This window comes from Saimiri boliviensis, chromosome 12 (genome assembly GCF_048565385.1).
Source record: "Saimiri boliviensis isolate mSaiBol1 chromosome 12, mSaiBol1.pri, whole genome shotgun sequence".
Classification (NCBI taxonomy): Eukaryota; Metazoa; Chordata; class Mammalia; order Primates; family Cebidae; genus Saimiri; species Saimiri boliviensis.
Genome location: NC_133460.1, coordinates 98,277,328 through 98,298,086, shown reverse-complemented (window position 1 = coordinate 98,298,086; position 20,759 = coordinate 98,277,328). Strand labels below are relative to the sequence as shown.

The 20,759-nt window shown below is 38.7% G+C and overlaps 1 long non-coding RNA gene across 1 annotated transcript in view; it reads right to left on the bottom strand.

The window, feature by feature from the left end:
* Positions 1-6,646: 6,646 nt before the first annotated feature.
* LOC141580652 (uncharacterized) overlaps positions 6,647-20,759 on the bottom strand; it is a 38,912-nt gene continuing 24,799 nt past the window's right edge. The window contains exons 2-3 of the long non-coding RNA XR_012512937.1: positions 10,017-10,191; positions 6,647-9,378 (exon numbers count right to left, since the gene is read on the bottom strand). This is a non-coding gene — a long non-coding RNA (uncharacterized LOC141580652). The remainder of the gene's footprint in view (positions 9,379-10,016; positions 10,192-20,759) is intronic.

Here is a 20,759-nt window from a genome sequence, read left to right as displayed (position 1 = left end):
ATATCATATAGTTGAGGTATCCTTTTCAGATTTGCTTTTTTTTCACTCTGTAATATACATTTAAGGGTCTTCCATGTCATTTTGTGGCTTGATAGCTCATTTCTTTTTAGCACTGAATACTATTCCATTGTATGGATATACCTCAGTTGGTTTATCCATCACCTGCTGAAGGACATCTTGATTGCTTCCAAGTTTTAGCAATGAGGAATAAAGCTGCTATAAACATCTGAATGCAGGTTTTTCTGTAGGCTAAGTTTTCAACACCTTTGGGTAAATATCACACTACCCAGCAACCTCAGTTCTTGATTTGAGTATGTTTGGTTTTATAAGAAAGTGCCAAACTGTCTTCCAAAGTGGCTATACAATTTTGTGTTCTCACCAGCAACTAATGAGCGTTTCTGTTGCTTCACGTCCTCATCAGCACTTGGTGTCACTTTCCCGGATTGTGATTGTTCTATTAAGTGTATAGCAATATCTTATTTTTGTTTTATTTTGCATTTCCCTAATGACCTATGATATGGAACATCTTTTCATATGCTTCTTTACCATCTGTATATCTTCTCTGATGAAGTGTCTGTTCAGATCTTTTGCCCACTTTTTAATTTGGGCTGTTCATTTCCTTATTGTTGAAGGTTTATATAGTTGTATTTTTAAAAACATTATAATACTTTAAGTTGCTGTTTTATGTTGTTGCTGTTTTTTTAAGATAGGGTCTCAGTAGGTTGCTCATGCAGGAATGCAGTAGCTATTCATGGGTGCAATTATAGCACAATACAGTTTCAAACTCCTGGCTTCAAGCTGTCCTCTTGCCTCGGCCTCTGGAGAAGCTAGGACTACCAGAGCATGCCACTGCACCTGGTTATTGTTTAGTTTTCAAAGTTATTTGTATATTTTGGATAATAGCCCTTTATTAGATATATCTTTTGCAAATATTTTCTAGTTTGCAGCTTGTCTACTCATTCTCTTGGCAGTGTACAATATCTTCTGTAGAGCAGAAGTTTTTAATTTTAATGAAGTCTGTCTTACCAATTATTCCTTTTATGGATCATGCCTTTGGTATTATATTTAAAAATTCATTTCCATGCCCAAAGTCATCTAGATTTTCTGGTTTTCGTTTTCGTTGTTTTTTTTGAGACAGAGTCTTACCCTGTCACCTAGGCTGGAGTGCAGTGGCATGATTTTGGCTCACTGCAACCTCCACCTTCTGGGTTCAAGCGATTCTTCTGCCTCAGCCTCCCGAGTAGCATGTCACCACGCCCAGCTAATTTTTGTATTTTTAGTAGAGATGGGGTTTCACCATATTGGCCAGGCTTGTCCTGAACTCCTGACCTTGTGATCTGCCCACCTTGGTCTCCCAAAGTACTCGGATTACAGGTGTGAGCCACTGTACCTGGCCTTGATTTTCTTTTATAATGTCTCCTAGGAGTTTTATTGTTTTGTGTTGTACACTTAGATCTGTGATCCATTCTGAGTTATAGTGTAAGGTCTGTTTCTAAATTTATTATTTGGCATGTGGATGTCCCATTATTCCAACACCATTTGTGGAAAAACAACAACAACAACAAAAACGAAAACCAGAAAATCTAGATGACCTCGGGTATGGAAATGAATTTTTATCTTTTCTCCATTGCATTGCTTTTGTTCCTTTTTCAAAGATCACTGACTATATTTAAGTGGGTCTATTTCTGGACTCTAGTCTGTTCCACTAATTTATTCTTTCACCAATACCACATTCTCTTGATTACCGTAGCTTTATTATTATAAGCCTTAAGTCAGGTATTGTCAGTTCTCTTTTTTCTCCTTCAGTATTATATTCACTTTTCTTGGCCTTTTGCCTCTCCATAGAAACTTTAGAATCAGTTTATTGATATCCCCAAAATAACTTGCTGGGGGTTTGATTAAGACTGTACTAAATCTATAGATCAAGTTGGAAAGAACTTAACATCTTAACAATATTGAATCTTCCCTACATATAAACATGGAACGTTTCCATTCATTTAGTTCTTCTTTGATTTATTTCATCAGAGTTTTATAGTTTTCCTAATATAGATATTATGTATATCTTGCTAGATTTATACTTAAGTATTCTATTTCTTTTATGCTTATGTAAACTGTATCGTGTTTTAAATTTCAGATTACACTTGTTTATTGCTGGTATGTAGGAAAGCAACTGGCTGCTGCATGTTAACTTGTATCCTTCAACCTTTGAATAATCTTGATTTCCTATATAGTTATGTTATTTGTGAACAAAGATGGTTTTATCTCTTCATTCTTTGTATACCTGTTATTTCCTTTTCTTTTCTTTTTTTTTTTTGAGACAGAGTCTTGCTCTGTTGCCCAGGCTGGAGTGCAGTGGTGCAATCTCAGCTCACTACAACCTCCGCCTCCCAGGTTCAAGCAATTCTCCTGCCTCAGCCTCCTGAGTAGCTGGAACTATAGGCGCATGCTGTGCCTGTCTAATTTTTGTATTTTTAGTAGAGATGCAGTTTTGTCATGTTGGCCAAGCTGGTCTTGAATTCCTGACGTCAAGTGGTCTACCCTCCTCAGCCTCCCAAAGTGCTGGGATTACAGGTGTGAGCCACCATGCCTGGCCTTATTTCCTTTTCTTGACATCGCATTAGCTAAGATTTCCGGTATGATATTGAAAAGAGGGGTGAGAGGGGACATCTTTGCCTTATTCCTAATATTAGTAGGAAAACTGCCGGTTTCTCACCATTAAATATGATGTTAGCTGTAGGGCTCTTTTTAGATAGTCTTTATTAAGTTGAGAAAGTTACCTTCTATTACTAGTATACAGAGAACTTTTATCAGGAATGGGTGCTGGATTTTGTAAAATGCTTTTTTTTTTTTTTTTTTTTTTTTTTTTGCATCTATGATCATGTGACTTTTCTTCTTAAGTCTTTTGTTGTGATACATTACATTAATTTATTTCAAAGCAGCTTTACATACCTAGGATAAATTCTGCTTGATTGTGGTTTATAATTCTTTATACATTGTTGGATTTGCTATAATATTTTGTTGAGGGGTTTGTACCTATGTTAATGAGAGATATTGGTTTGTAGTTTTCTTATCATCACTTTGTCTGATTTTGGCAATAGGGTAATGCTGGCCTCTTTGAATTAGGGAGTATTCCTCTGCTTCTGTCTTCTGAAAGAGATTGCAAAGAATTGGTGTAATTTCTTTCTTAATGTATGTTAAAACTCACCAGTTAACTGATCTGAGGCTGGTACTTTATGTTTTGGAAGGTTGTTCATTATTAATTGAATTTCTTTAATGGATATGGGCCTATTCAGATTGATTACTTCTTGTGTGAGTTTTGACAGGTTGTGTCTTTTAAAGAATTGGCTCATTTCCTTGAGGTTATCATTTGCTTTGTTTTGTTTTGTTTTTGGATTTTAGGATTTATAGCAGTGACATTTGTGAAATTTTATGGAATCTCAGTGAAAATAAGTCAACATGTGGCTTTGAACAAGACAATTCAAAGAGCTTAGATAATCACCCAATATAGGATGCAGAAACATTTGCATGTTTATCTGAACTATTTAACTTAAGATATCAGATAACTAACAGTTTAAGTTGCAGTGTTTTTAATAAAGTGACATTAGATAATGTATTTATGGATATTAATCTTTCCAACATAGATTGAATAGTTGATCCAAAGTGAAAATTTGGGGCCAATGCATATTAAACATGTGTTTATATTGTCTAAATAAGACAACAGCTAGTACAATGAATGTATGCATGTGTGTATTTGTGTGTTCCTGCATTAGCTCTAGCAACGAAATTAACTGAGGAATTTCTTAATGTTTTCGTAGAAATAGTCATGGAAGTTTTTCAATAAAAGTCAGAAGGATAGTACTCTCTGTGAACTTTATTTTATGGGTTTTGATATGTCTTTATAGAGGTAAGAGTTATAGGGGATTACATTTAGAAGAACAAAAGCTATTGGGGGGCACAGTGGTAGTGTTTATGTTCACAGTTGACTTCAATTATAAATTTAAAATACTTTAGCTTGTTTTGATGTCTTAAACTTTTTGTAAGCTCTTAAGAGTTATAATTAGGAAAACTTTATATTGTCTATAATTATAGATATCCTTAACATAGAAGAGATGGTCAAGTCGTCATGGGGTCATTTTTGTTTATTAATTGAGTGACTTTTTCCCCCCAGAATTGTCATTTTTCATTGGTAAAAAGATTTTTCGTATTTTGAATATTTTTGAAAATCCAAGCATGTTATTTTAAGAGCAGCCTCAGCCTTTTTATTATCCTATGCAAAAACATCTTTTTACATGAACATCACCATTTGTGGCAGCTTGGAATAATGCCCGGCTATTGCTGGAAATGTAAAACCTCATTTAAGGGCTGTACCAAATAGTGTTACAAATAAGTCACAACCACAACTAAACTTTTCTAGGTTCTATTGACAGCATAAATGAAATTCTTAGTTCTAATACAACATTTTAGTAGGTAGAATTTTTCCATTTTTAAGTGAAATGAAAGAAAAACTTACCACCAACTCAAAATAGCTGGCAGCTCTTAACATCCTAAAAAATGTGGAGAGAAGGGGGAAGTAGAATCAAGCCAATGTGGGGAAAATGTTTTAATTTATATATTTACTTGGAACTTTTCAGGAAGCTTCTTTACAAGCTTATCTGACATTGAACATTGTATTACCTGGTGTAGTGACACTTGAAAGGCTGATTTCAAAATTTAACTTTGACCTAATAGAAAACCTTTCCCGGTTCATGTCAATGCCTTTTACATTTAAATTATCACTTACTCTATATTTCATAATGTACCTAAATATGAAATTTCTCTTTAGGACAACAAATTTAAATTAAAGCTTTGGGTTCATTTATTGAATTGTATTCCCGTGGATCGAGTGCATCCAGAATTTCCTTATTCAGTCTTGAATAACCATCAATAACTACACTAAGGAATTAAGAGAATAATCTTCAGGTGCTAATCCCCAAATTAATCTGTCTTAAAAGAGTGGTGATATTACCTTGTAACTTACTGTATTTTTTTGTTCATTTAGTTCACTTGGTATTGTCTTAGAAAAAATGCTGATATGGTTGGTTGTGTCTCCACCCGAATCTCATCTTGAATTATAGTTCCCATAATCCCCATGTGTCCTGGGAGGAACCAGGTGGAGATAATTGAATCCTGGGAGTAGTTTCACCCGTCCTGTTCTCACGATAGTGAGTTAGTTCTCACGAGATCTGATGGCTTTATATGGGGCTTCCCCCTTTGCTGGGCACTCATCTTCTCCCCTGCTGCTCTGTGAAGAGGTGTCTTCAGCCATGATTGAAAGTTTCCTGAGGCCTGCCTCGGCATGTGGAACTGTGAGTCAATTAAACCTCTTTCTTTTATAAATTACCCAGTCTCGGGCATTTCTTCATAGCAATGTGAGAATGGACAGTTACAGATGCCAATACAAGTTATTTAAAGTAGCAAAAACATAAGTTAATGGTTGTGAGTAGTGGTAGAACAGTTTAGGCATGAGAATTACTTCCAATCTGAATACTTGGAAACTTTTAACTTGGCAATCATTTTAATATGCTAATTGGGTTTCATCTCTCCTTTTTTCTTAGTATCTACTCCTTCCTCCCAAAAGTATACATATTTCCTTTGCAACATAATGCATTTCCTCCATAATTTCACAGTTCCATTTTCTATAAATCAGAAATAATTTATAAAGCATTTGTTATGGAGTAGACCAACGATACACAACCAGGCGTAACACAAAATTACTAATTTCTTAAACATTTATAGCTGGGTCAGAGCTAAGGCGAGGCAGAGGAGGTGGCTAGGGTTGTGAATTTAAAGAGGAACTCCTTTTCAAGGCTGGCCCTGTACTTGCAGGACCCTGAGAGTAAATGGTCTCCTGAAATTTTGCTCTAGAAAACTTCTCTTTCTTCACCCTACTCCCAACCTTGAGTCATAGCATCTAGTTAAGTTTGTTTGCTGTTTACATGAATAAAAATGGCTTTCTAAATAAAATATTGTTATACCTTTGTTTTTAGTACACATTGAAACATAAACATTTAAATCTGAATTTAAAAGAATACTTTTTAAAGAACTTCCAAATTCATCAGTATCTAGATAATTAGTACCAGTATTTCTGAAGCACCAAACCTAGATTCCTTTGAGATCCTTCCCCTCCTATACCATAAACATTTAAGATCAGAACCTGTATCTTGTTGATGATCCAGTATCTTTTTCAGTGTCTGCCCAGAGACAGTTCACATAAGTAATAAATACTTGAGTGAATCTTGAATAAAAGTGACAAAAATCCATGTACATTCTAAGAATTGACTTCTGAAATTATTTTACATGTATTCCTCAGATGAAAATGGTTTATTCCAGAAGGACCACTGGAAATAAAAATATATTGAAATGAAACATTTAGCTAATTGTTTTGGTACATTAAAGCCACTGTTACTTAGGCCCAATTCACTGTAGGAGCAATTTACAGAATGAACTTTTTTTGGTCGTAATAACTTTACTGTCACTAAAATGAGTCATTGAGCATCTGAATCTTTCTCCTAAGAATGTATATTCTATCAAGTAACATTATTTATTGATTAATGGCTATGTGCCCCATACTGTTTTTGGTGTTGTGGGGAATTAAAGATAAGAATAATTCAATCTAGCAACCATTTATTTTATTTTATTTTTTAAAATTTTACTTTAAGTTCTGGGATACATGTGCTGATCATGCAGGTTTGTTACATAGGTATACATATGCCATGTGATTTGCTGCACCTGTCAACCCATCATCTCTAGCAAGCATTTATTGAGTGGTTTCTTTTGTAAAGGGTGAAGGGAATACAAGCTTGGTGCTTTGGTAGGGAGTCACACATTAACAGTTACAAACATCAGAGAAATAATACTAGGAAAGAAGGCATGTCCTTAGGCACCACATAAGTCAAGTTGTAATAAGGGATATAGGATTAGACAAAGTGCTATGAAGGGATTTAAAAAGGAGACATTCTGAAAAGGTAGGGTTTATAAGAAGATGATTCTTGACATGGACTTAAAAGTTTAGCAGGTTTTTCATAGACCAGGTAGAAATCCAAGGGACAGCAGAGGACTGGAGGTGTGACAACAGAGGGGTGAAAGTGGAGCTTTAAGTAACTGGTGTGTTGGCATGTGACACTCAGGCTAGAAAGGCTAGATGGGGAAGTTGACAAAGAGCTTTGAAATCCATAGGAAGGCATTGGGGTGTATTCTGAAGAAAATTGGGAGTTCTTAAAGATTTGGGAGCAGTCAACATATTATGTGTTAGAAATGAAATATAGAAGGTAAATAGACGATAGACAGATAAAGATATATAGACGTAAAATTGATACACACACACACACACACACACACACATATATCTTAATAATACATACAGTACATTGTAGCTTGACTGGAGAACTGGCCCATGCCTTAGACCTTAAGAAACACATTACAATTGTGGGGTCTCTGTCAAGTGTTGAAGCTGAAGATGAGGTTCTTGCCTTTGAGGAATTTAGTTTCCTTAGGAGGCTAGTCAAAAGCTAATATATGTAAAATACTTAAGAAATTAATCTGTGTGGTTTCATATCCTGAGAAATGTGAGATTTAGGGTAGATTGAAATTGTGTAATCTACTTGGTGAAATAGAATACACAGGAAACTAACTTAGAAACACAAATCATATGTAAAGTCATAGGTGACCAACTGGGCTGATCTTTAAACAGCTTATTTGATTCAATTCAAACTTGGTTTTATGTAAGTCCTACCTCTGTGTTTTAGACTCAATTTGAAGGGTTTAATCCTGGTACAACTATAGTAGGTGATGTAGGGATTTAAAAACACCTAAGAACGTTAATTGACCTTGTACCAAATATAAAAAACCCAAATTGACTTTTTTTTTCCAAACAAAAAGGAAGTTTACTAAAGTCAAATTTCATTATCTGTATAAGCCCTTCTGTTATTTCAAAATGGAAAGCAAGTGCTTAAGATCATAAAACAGTATCAAAGCAGGGCTTTAATACACCACTAGATAATGTTACTAAACTGTTTTTTAAGTTTGTTTGAAAGAACTGTTATAAATTTCCTGCTGAGGCCCTGAGCTCTGATTACATATCACATGGGATAAACAGATAAAGTTGTAAAATCAACTAAAAGCAACAGTATCTGTAAGCAGGGAATAAAGCCCAAATATCCTTGTTTGCTAAGTCAGCCAGGTTTTTTCATTAGTATCTTTTATCCGTGGAGAGTGCTGAACTCTACTTTTTTTTTTTTTTTTTTTTTTTGAGATGGAGTCTTGCTCTGTCTCCCAGGCTGGAGTACAGTGGCGTGATCACTGCTCACTGCAGCCTCCGTCTCCCTGGTTCAAGTGATTCTCATGCCTCAACCTTCTGAGTAGCTGGGATTACAGGCACACACCACCATGCCCGGCTAAGTTTTGTATTTTTAGTAAAGCCAGAGTTTCACCATGTTAGCCAGGCTGGTTTTGAACTCCTGACCTCAGGTGATTCGCCCACCTGCCCCCCAAAGTGCTGGGATTACAGGCATGAACCATCATGCCCAGCCCTGGAACTCCATTTTTTTTTTTAACAGTTTTATTGAGATAACAATTCACATACCATAGGATTCACTCATTTAAAGTGTATGACTCAATGGTTGTTAGTATATTTACAGAGTTGTGCAACCATCATCACAACCAGTTTTAGAACACTTTTACCATCCAAAAAGAATCCCTCTACTTATGAGCAATCATGCCCCAGTTCCCTGCTACCTGCCTTCTCTGGTCCTAGGCAACAACTAATTTTCTGTCTGTATAGATTTAGCTGTTCCAGACAATTCTTATAAACAGAATTATATAACATATGGCATTTTATGACTGGCTTTTTTCACTTAGTGTATTTTCAAGGTTCGTCTATGTTATAGCATGTATCAGTATTTCTTTCTCTTTATGGCCAAATAATATTCCATTGCTTGAAAATACCACATTTTGTTTCCTCATTCATTTGTTGGTGGATATGTGGGTTGTTTCCACTTTTTGGCTGTTAAGAATAATGCTGCTATGAACATTGGTGGATAAGTTTTCGTGTGGATATATATTTTCATTTCTCTTAGATATATAACTAGGATTAGGATTGCTGGGTCATATAGTAACTGTTTAAACTTTTTGTGGGACTGCCAAGTTATTTTTCAAAGTGCTGCATCACTTTCCATTCCCACCAGCAATGTATGAGAGTTCCATGTTCTCCACATCATCACCAGTACTTGTTATTGTTTTTGATTGTAGCCATCTTCGTGGGTGTGAAGTGGTATCTCATTGTAGTTTTGATTTGCATTTCCCTAATGACTACTGATGCTGAGTATCTCTTCGCTAACTGTTCTGAAAGGGAACAACGTACAGAAAGCTCAATTAAATGGATGTGCTAAAATGTATTATTTAAACCAAGCAAAATAGTTCTATAAACTTTGGCCTTGAATGACTAGATGACTGTGATGTTTAATCATGAGAAACCTACGATTTGGTCCAATGAAAATTATTTGAATTAATCATAAGGCAAAGTTAAAATGCACAGCAGCATTCCAGCTCATGAAGTGGTTATATGCAGTATAGGTGAGAGAGTTACTGCTCCAGACTGCAGAAAGGAATGCAAATGAATTTATACATATAAGTTGGAATGGAAACCTTGAGGTAGGAGTGTTTTAAATGTCAGGGTAGATAATATCAGGTGACCTCAAATAAGCAATGTCATTTAAAAAAAAGTGTTGATGTGAATATCTAAAATGTAAATCTTTATCTAGTTTTTAAACTTTAAAATTACAGCATGCTTTTATAGATCTTCTCTGAGAGTTGAATAATGAAACAGATAAATTGTTTGAGTTACTTTTAGCTCCAGATTCTATAATTATATAATTCCTGGTTAAGATCAAGTTTTTTAAAACATACATAGTAAACGCATAATTTTAAACAACCCAGCTATTCACATGTCATGAGAATAGATAAGCAGCCAAGAAACTTACCTTTTTGTTTCCAAGGTCTTGACTTTCATATAAGAACTTTATTCTTATTCCAGGTTGTATCCTAGTACTTTATTCATATGTATTAAAAATTTCAACAAGTTTTTGACAAAGAACAGGTAAGTCAGGAGTCACTAGAAGTTCAACACAAAGCATTTTTGGTCATCATTTGAAATCCCTGGATGAGAGGAGGAAACAGATGGGTTTGGTTACATTATCATTGCTGGGCCAAGTAAACAGTTAGGGAAAACATTAAATATCCTTTTGCTACATATCTGCTTCCAGGCTAGGAATGGTGTTTGATATTAACAGTGGTAGCCTTTGTGTCTGTTTAATATTTAGTGATAGAAGCTTGAAAATGTTTTAAAATATATAGATAGCATAAAAAACAAAGTTTATATGAATCCTCATCAGGTGACTTAGTTTGTTAATTCAGGAAACATTTACGGAATGATAATTATGTGTAAGATACTGTGACGGACAGAGGACAGGAACTTTGATTCCCTTGGGAAATCTTCAGGGACAAGGTAGCATTTGAGGTGGAATTTTATTTTATTTTATTTATTATTTATTATTATTATCAACATTATTTTGAGATGGAGTCTCACTCTGTGGCCTAGGCTGGAGTACAGTGGCATGATCTCTGCTCACTGCAACCTCTGCCTCCTGAGGGGTTCAAGCAATTTTCCCACCTCAGCCTCCTGAGTAGCTAGGACAACAGATGCGCCACCCATGACTGGCTGATTTTGTAATTTTAGTAGAAACTAGATTTCACCATGTTGGCCAGGCTGGTCATGAACTCCTGACCTCAAGTGATTTGCTGCCTCAGCCTCCCAAAGTACTGGGATTACAGGCATGAGCCACTGTGCCAACTTTGAGGTAGAATTTTAAACATGGGTGCAATTGGGATACTCATAGGGGAGATAAAAATTAAGAATGCCGATTATATCTTTAAAAAAAATCAAAGACAGTTGTGAATAAAATCTTCCTTTCAGAGAGGAGTTGGACAGAACCTATACATGCAAGAAATATTTAAATGTTCATGGAAATAGTTCAGGCAATAAGGTGAGCAGTTGAAAAACAACCAAAATAGCCAGGTGTGGTGGCTCATGCCTGTAATCTCAGCACTTTGGGATGCCAAGGCAGGTGGATCATGAGGTCAGGAGTTTGAGATCAGCCTGGCCAACATGCAGACGAGATTGCGCCACTGCACTCCAGCCTGGGCCACAGAGTAAGACTCCATCTCAAACAGAAAAGCAACCAAAACAACAGAGATGCTGGCTTTTAAAGGGCTAGTGGCCTATACAAAGAAGTGAGCAGATCATAATTCATTGTTGGAGAGGGAGAAAGGTGTGGGCTGATGTGATATCAAAGCTGGGAGTTGAATGATGAGAAGAAGGATAACCCCGTTAAAACCAAGCCACCTCACCATCCCCTCCTGTCATTCAGTCATATTCAAGGAAATAACCATTTGACAAAGATATATGAAAAGCCATTTAAATCTTCTCTGCTAGTCTCACAAAAATGTCAAAAGGTATATTACAAGATTAACAGTTATTGTAAAACAGGAGAATTCTTAAGCTAAAATGTTTATAGAATTTCAATTAAGTTGGTAGATAGATAACACTTATTTTCCTCTTCTTCATGCCAAGATTCATTAACATGGCAGCAAAGATATTGAAAAGGAATACATTCACAAGGATAATGTTATATGTAAATTTTCATTGCCACAAAAGAAGTAGCACTAGAATATAAATTTCCTCAGCAAGGCAATTTAGTTCTATAGAAGGGTGCGGCTCACAGATGGAACAATGGCGAGCGCATCCCTGGGCAAGGGAGGGGAAGGGGTTCTTATTCCTGATGGAGGTAGCCACTACTGCTGTGTCGTTCCCCTATTGGCTAGGTTTAGACCACACGGTCTAGGCTAATTCCCATCGGCTACTTTAAAGAGAGCAGGAGTACCAGCCAGAGTGGCAGGGTGGGTAGTTTGGCAGGAAGGACAGTTATGGGACAGGTCAGAGCAGGTATCCAGGAGTCAAAGCAGGTGACTGAGAGGAGTCAGGATAGAGCAGGGGAGGGTGGGGGAAACAGATCAGAACTACTGAATAGAACTGGTGGAAAAGTTTGTTTACTGAAACTACAAGGAAGTTAAACTTTAAAATAGAGAATTAAAGAATAAAAGAGCTTAACATACTAACATGCTGATTCTTTGAAGAGAAACTTGCAGTTCACTACATCTAACAATAAGAAGATAGTAGAGGAGGCATCAGTCGATGAGAGTTTTCAACTAGATTTCAGAAGACAGGAAACTACAGAATGAATGATTTGATAGGTGACATGGACAATCTGGAATGAGTTGAAGCTGACATACACACGAATAACAGCTTTAATTCATTTCAGATTCCCCACCATATCATCTATCGAGTCACTTATTCTGTAGTTTTGAGAAGCAAAGGATATCATTAACTTGAGGCAAGCTGAGAGTTGTATAGAAAAAGAAATGTAATCTCAGCATACTACTTTTTCTGCAATAAACAATGTTTATATACTAATGATGATTTCATGTAAGGAAAACATCTTGGGCCCCCAAAATCACTAAGCTAAAGGAAAAATTCAAGCTGGGAATGGCTTAGGGCAAACCTGTCCCCCTTTCTATTCAAAGTTATCCCTCTGTTTACTGAGATCAATACATATCTGATTGTCTCCTTTGGAAAGGCTAATCAGAAACTCAAAAGAATGCAATCATTTGTCTCTCACCTATCCGTGACCTGGAAGCCCCCTCCCTGCTTCTTGTCTTCCTGCCTTTGCTTCAAGTTGTGTCACCTTTCCAGACCAAACCAATGTACTTCTTAATGTACTGCTTGCATACATGGATTGATGTCTCCTGTCTCCCTAAAATGGGTAAAACCAAGCTGTGCCCCGATCACCTTGGGCCCATGTTGCCAGAACTTCCTGAGGCTGTGTCATGGGCCCATGTCCTCAACCGTGGCAAAAATAAACTTTCTAAATTAACCGAGACCTGTCTTAGATGTTCTGGATCCACAGTGTAGTGATTAATAACTTAGTCAAAATTAAGGCTGTAATGCTATTCAGAAATGCAAAAGAGGTAGATGTGAGAGAGAATGGTCAAATCAGTTTCCCACTGAAAACTCTCCCATGGAAATTCCTTAGCCTGGTTTAAAAATCTCTACGTTGTCCTGTCTTACCAGCTCCCTGATCTAAGATCTTCCCACTCTTTCCTTCTTTAACCTCCATTCAGCGGCCTGGCCTTCTTTCTCTCTATTAAGTCAAGTTCTTTCCTTCCTCAGGCCGTTGCCTTCAGTCTTTCCTCTGTGTAAAATGTTCTTTTGGCAGAAAATCAGTGGTTCCTGATAGCGTTCTCTTCTTCCACAGTAAGAGAATTTTAGCTTAGCATGTGGCTGCCCAGAATAGAAATTACATTTTAAGTTTTTCTTGCAGCTAGGTATGCTTATGTGACTAAGGGATCTGGCCAAAAAGATGCGAACAAAAGAGATGGGGAATTGCTGAATTGTGCCCTTGCAGAGAATGGCTCTTCTTCTTCCTCCATCTTGCTGTTTGGAACACAGAGGTGGTGGAGCCATCTGGGAACTTACAGATGAAGGACTGATGGAGCCTGGGTCCCTGGATGGCCTATCTCAGGCTTACGCCACTGGTATAGGGTCTCTGTTACATGTGCTGATGCATATCATGGCACTTCCCATAGACCTTCACGTTGCTCGCCCTGCTCTTCATTTAGGATCTCAGCTCTGACATCACCTCAGAGAAATGTTTCTGACCACCCTACTGAAAGCCAGGTGGTTAAATCTCTTTCACTATCAAGAACTTATTTTCTTGATAGCACATAGCAATATATTGTATCATTTTATTATTTGCTTTTTACTTGTCTTTCTCCTAGAATTTAAGTTTCATGAATGCAATGACTTTGTTGTCTTACTCATTGCTGGATTCCTAGTGCCTGGAACAGTGCCTGGCCCATAGTCGATGTGTGATATATATTCGCTGTGTGATTAGCTACATCAAACTGGGAATTCAGTAGATGGGAAGTCAGTAGGCAAAATTAATTAATTAATAAAAAGTGACATACACATACTGTTTGGAAATGCAGAGATACATTAGGAAAAGGAACAGCTAAAATATTCTTAACTGGTTGTTTATGGGGATCAGGCCCGAAGTAAGAACATGTGAGACACAGTGCTATTTTCATTTAACCCTTTGATACTATTAGATTTTTAAACTCATGCATATATTACTTTGGAAAAGGCCAAATTAAAAAAATAAGACGCTGGGCACAGTGGCTTCATCCCTGTAATCCCAGCTCTTTGAGAGGCCAAGGCAGGCAGATCATTTGAGGTCAGGAGTTCGAGACCAGCCTGGTCAGCATAGCAAAACCTCATCTCTACTGAAAAATTAGCCAGGCATGGGGGTGTATGCCTTTAATCCCTGCAACTCAGGAGCCTAAGGCAAGAGAATTGCTTGAACCTGGGAGGCAGAGATTGCAGTGAGCCAAGATTGCACCATTGCACTCCAGCCTGGACAAGAGTGATATGCCATCTCAGAAAAATAAATAAATAAATAAATAAATAAATAAATACTCTGTAGTCATTAAAATGATATGGCAGAAGAATGCTTAATGCCATGAAAAAACATCTACAACATGACAATATAACACATGCAGAGCGAGACTCAATTTTTGCTGTTACAGTTCATGCACACAGCAAATTCCTAACTTTAGCTATAAATGGATGTACTATTTTTATGAATAGAATCAGTGTTTTCTGATTAACAACGTTGAATGAATACTTAAAGACTTCAGATTTGAAGGAACAATACAGTGTCTTCCTTCCCAGGGCTCCTGTAGGCCTTTGTCCAGCCCTTCTTTTTTTGAAATGTAGTCTCACTCTATCGCCCAGGCTGGAGTGCAGTGATCTCGGCTCACTGCAGCCTCCGCCTCCCAGGTTCAAGTGATTCTCCTGCCTCAGCCTCCCAAGTAGCTGGGACTATAGGCCCACCACCACGCCCACCTAATTTTTGTATTTTTAGTAGAGATGGGGTTTCACCATGTTGGCCAGGATGGTCTTGATCTCTTGACCTCATGATCTGCCCGCCTTGGCCTCATAAATGGCTGGGATTACAGGCGTGAGCCACTGCACCCAGATACCCAACCTTTCTTTTTAGCCACTTAGTGAGAAGTTTTACCCTTATCCTAAGAGCAGTAAGGAGCCAGTGAAGTATGTTTAGCAGCAGTCGTGTGATTAAGATGGTTTTAGGCAGATTTGTGGAAATGGATTTAAAAGGAGAGCTTGGAACCAGAGAAATAGGAAGCTATTTAGTCAATCAAGGCAAGAAATGATGGATGCCTAAAAGCAGCAGTCAGGTTAGAGAGAAGACTGTCTGAAGAGCAGCACAAAGAGATGGCAGTCTTGGCAAGAGAGAAGAAGGCTCCAGGGCTGTAAGTTCCATGAGGGTAAGGACCACTTTGACCTTGTTTATTACTGTGTCCTGTGCCTGCCTAGCCCAGTGGGATGCATACTGTCACTCAGAAAATATTTGTGATCTTAAGAGGAAATGATGAAGGATGCGGCTTGGAAGTCTGGCCAGGTTCCGGAGGACCAGCATGGGTGGAAGGAGATACTCCGGAGATTCTGGGTTATAGCTGCCTGGTGTTCATTCCAGGGAAGGCATTCTGTGAGCAGCTGGCTCTCCAGGTCTAGGAGATCTTGGCCAGGGATAGGCTTGAGGGTCCTCAGCATACAGATGGTACCTTTAGGCAGAGTGAATAATACTTTATTAGAAGAGTATATAGTGGCCAATCACAGTGGCTCATGCCTATAATCCCAGTACTTTGAGAGGTTGAGGTGGGTGGATCGCTTGAGGTCAGGAGTTAGAGACTAGCTTGGCCAATGTGGCAAAACCCTGTCTCTACTGAAAATACAAAAATTAGCCAGGTATGGTGGTGGGCACCTGTAATCTCAGCCACTTGGGAGGCTGAGACGGAGAATTGCTTGAGCCTGGGAGGTGGATGTTACAGTGAGCTGAGGTCGTGTCACTGCACTCCAGCTTGGGTGACAGGGTGAGACTCTCAAAAAAGAGTATGTAGCATTGAGAGATGAGAACTTATAGGAGAAAACCTCCAAGCAACTCCAAAATTAAGGGACAGGGGCCTATGGTGGAGAAGACAAAAGAGCAGCAGAGAGGCAGGAGGGACAATCTGCTGTCACAGAAGAAGGGACGGTCAGCAGTAGAAAATGCTGCCGATACAGCATGAAGGTGGGCTCTAAACATCATCCATTGTATTTAGAAGAAATAAGTTGTTAGTGATAATCACTCAAGGAGCTTTAGAATATATGTAAAAAAATTAGAGACTGGGAATCATTTTGTTGTGTTAAGAAGACCGAATGACCAATCTGCCACCTTTGTCTCCTTTTTAACTTTTTTTCTCCTTTAATTTTAATGAGTCTCTGAACTTGTACCCACCACTGGATCATCACCTTCTTATCAAAGTTCCAGTGATGAGTTTGGCAGCAGGGATGTTTTTCCACTTGGTCACATTTTTAATCAGGTCACTATCAGTAAGCTGACAGAGACGTGTTTGTGCTGGTTCAGAACGTGGCTCCCACAAAACCAGGCCTCCAAATACTTGGCTTTTCTGCTTTACGATTGCATTACAGTTCGTGTGTATCTTTTTCATCTTTCCTAGAACAAAGATACACACATGCACACACACACACACACACACACACACAAACATGCACACACTCCAGAAAAGGATTGACATGAGAAATTAATGCTGTTATTATATTCTTGATTATTGATTGACATTTGGATTGTGTTTTTTTCCAAATTTTCTTAGCCAAGAATATTCTCAGCACATAGTTATTTCCTGAATACAGCTTTTATTCCCCCTTCTTTCTTCCTTCAATACATTATTCCTATTTTTTGTCACCACTCCAGAACAGAACTTTTTCCTTTTGGAAATAACTCTTTTTTTTTTAGACAGTGTCTCATTCTGTTGTCCAGGCTGGAGTCAGTAGTGTGATCTCTGCTCACTGCAACCTCTGCCTCCCAGGTTCAAGTGATTCTCCTGCCTCAGCCTCTCAAGTAGCTGGGTTTACAGGAGCACACCACCATGCCTGGGTAATTTTTGTATTTTTAGTAGAGACAGGGTTTCGCCATATTGGCCAGGCTGGTCTCAAACTTCTGGCCTCAAATGAGCTGCCCTCCCAAAGTCCTGGGATTATAGGTGTGAATCACACTGTGCCTGGCCTCTTTGTAAATAACTCTTGGAAGCAACAAATTCTTTGGCAACTTGCATAGGAATATTAAGACCATGATTGTCTTGTGATAGAGTATACTATATTCAAACAAAATGTTTTAAATTGTATACTATCTGTTTTGTCATAAAAAACATCTGTTCAAAAATGCTTTATTGATACCACCTGGGTGGTGAGTGACACCCCGTAGGTACTGTAGATATCCATAGCAGATGCAGGCCCGAGCTCAGTATCTTGCACCTAGTAGCTGTTCGATTAGTCTGTGATAAATGAGAAGGCTCAGGCAGCCACGAATACAATCAGGAGGTTTGGGGGAGAGGAAGAGGTGAGGTTAGACCCCCACCCTTGGAAAGCCCAGGAGATAAAGCCATGACAGCTTTGCTCAGGGACATGGTGGTCTCCTCCATAGACACCTAGACAGTTGCAGACAAAGTGGGCATTCCCCAGTGGCTCCTTCAAAAGCGCTGCTCCCTTCCTAGGCTGTGAGTTACTCTGGTTGCTAATCCTGATAATCAGTTCCTAGAGGATGCAACTAGGGCTGCCTGAGAATCCCGCGGCAGCCTCTTCCTTAGCTCCTGTGTGTGATGGCTTTGAAGCTGTTTGAACGTAGTGGGACTCCATGGACTGCCATCTGTTTGCCTGTTCTTGTTACGGCATGTGTAGTGGGATAGGGAGAAATACTCCTTTGCTAGGATCCAAGCAATGGTGCATTCCTGAATTTCTCCACTATTTTACATCACGCCTATCAGATTCATCTTGAAAAACAAGAAAGGTGATTGATTTATTCCCAGCCAACGCTAGGACTGTGGAGAGAGTGGTCTCTTGGCTTCAGTTCTGAGCCCTACCTCTCAGTTCTGGCAGCAGTGGAGACGTACGTCATCTTCTTAAATAGTTATGTGGCAGACTTCACTTCAGCCTCTGAAAAAGGAGATTGGATAGGGAGAGGAGAAAATAACATTTGCTTAAATGAACCCAAAGAAGAGAAGAAGAAGAAGGGAAGAGGAAATGAAAGAGGAGGAGGAAGAGGGGTGATCAAGGAGACGAGGAAGAGAAAGCAAAAGAGAAGGAGGAGGAAAAGGAAGAGGGCCGAGTGTGAAATAAGGCCACTTTTTTGAAACAAAGCGTTTGCCTTCATCTCTTCCCAAAGCATTTAAAATCACCCATTGTAGAATCTTTAGTTCCCCCACAAAAGGGCTTACATGGTGAGTTTCTTTTTGAGCTTAGACCAAAATTACCTCTGACGGCAGCTGAACTCGTAGGTAAGAATACTTAAACCCACTCTTCTTCATTCCAGGGTTTCTCAGGGTATGGTCTGTGAGTCTTTCTCAGAATTACCTAGGGCCCTAGTTTAAAAAAAAATAGGCAAATTCCTGAGCCTAAATCCGTATTTCTAGGAGTGAGGCCTGGGGATTTGTCATCTGCCGGGCTTTTTTGCTTATGCTCGAAAGAGGCAAGGTCCCCAGATGGTTCTTGATACCAGCAAAAATTTGAGAATTACTGCTTTAATCCAAAGGACCCAGAATTCTGTTTTTCTCCCTACAAAAGATAAAATTTAGTTCTGCTTAATTCGACAAGACTAAAAAAAAAAAAAGAAAAGAAAAAAAAAACACATAAAATTTAGCAGTTTTTTTTTTTAGCACCTGAATCATCAGGCAAGAAATGTGGGTGTTGCTTAGCTCTAAGCCTCCTGAAATATTAAAGAAATATGTATGTGCAAATACCGAAAGAGGAAAAAGTTTCCGCGTTGCTATGACACCAACAGCATACAAGATGCCAGCATAATGGGTCAATAGAGAATCACATTTGGGAACCTCATCTGCTGGTAGCTTAAGAATATAAACGTGTATAAATAAAAAGATAATATACCTGAAACAGATCGAACGAGGAAGTGGTTTTATTAGGAATATCATAGCACATCACGTTGTAGTGAATTTCTAGCATGAACTGCCTTCTCTCCCAGCACTCTTACAAGTCTCATAGAGGGCAAGCTGTTCATTACCCATAGTTTGGATATTGTGGGGCCAGGAAATGCAGCTGGATTTTAGTAGTATTGTTATTATTTTATTTATATATTTATTTTTGAGATGGAGTCTCACCCTGCCACCAGGCCGGAGTGCAGTGGCGTGATCTCGCCACATGGGAACCTCATCCTCTCGGATTCAAGCAATTCTCCTGCCTCCGCCACCAGAGTAGCTGAGACAACAGGCATGCGCCACCACACCCAGCTAAGTTTTGATTTTTTAGTAGAGACAGGGTTTCACCATGTCAGCCAGGCTGGTATCAAATTCCTCAACTCAAGTGATCTGCCCGCCTCTGCCTCCCAAAGTGCTGGGATTACAGGCCTGAGCCACTGCTGTCCAGTCACAGCCAACTTTTAATATTATTATCATGAGGGGGAAAGACACCGAGATTTAGTGCCCAGCCAGGTGGCTGGCTTAGCCTCATCATGAAACCCATGCTGCTGGGTTTTCTCTACTGTGGCTTAATATACAGGAGCATCCAGAAGATGATCATAAATGACTCACGCAGGGGAGAGAAGGAAGGGTCAGGGGAGAGGATCACCCAGCTAACAGTGTGGTGAAATATAAAACAGCACCAAACACACCTGAAAACCTGGCACCTGAGAATAACTCAAGACGAAAAAGAAACAAACAAAATCCCCTGTGCTTTCTATTTTATATTCCTTTTTTTTTTTTTTTTTTTTTGGTGTGGGTCGGAGGTCTTGCTCTGTCACCTAGGCGGAAGTTCAGTGGTACAATGAGGGCTCACTGCAGCCCCCAACTCATGGGCTCAAGACATCTTCCTGCTTCAGCCTCTTGAGTATCTGGAAGTATAGGCATGCACCACCATGCTCAGCTGATTTTTGAATTTTTTGTAGAGATGGGGATCTTGCTATGTTGCCCAGGCTTGTCTCAAACTTCTGAACGCAAATGATTTTCCTGCTTTGGCCTCCCAAAGTGCTGGGATTACAGGCATGAGCTACAGCACCCAGCCTATTTCATACTCCTTAATTACCTGTTAGCCCTCATTTTTCATGAGTAGGAGTAGAATACATGTATTTCTTTAAACTTAAGCCAAACTAAAGTCTATCAGAATTAAGTTGTTTTAAATAAATAATTGAGATGAATGATTAAAAACTTAAAGAAGACAGTTCTCCGCTTTTTATTGCTAAAGGTTTATGTTGCTAACTAAGATGTTTTCCATTATGACAATCCTAATAAGTTTGGGAAATCGTGCTCACCTATTGACCCCATACATGTATTTTTGTTTTGCATTTTGCTTTTGCTAAAGAGGCGGTGAATGAGAAAGATCTAGTTGGCAAAGGCAGAGGAAGAAAAAGCTGGAAAGGAAGAGGGAGCAGCATGTACAAACAGCTTGCTGTGGGAAAGACCTCGAAGCATTTGAGGTACAAATGGAAACCATTATGGGTGAAATATGGGAGCTCAGGAGACAG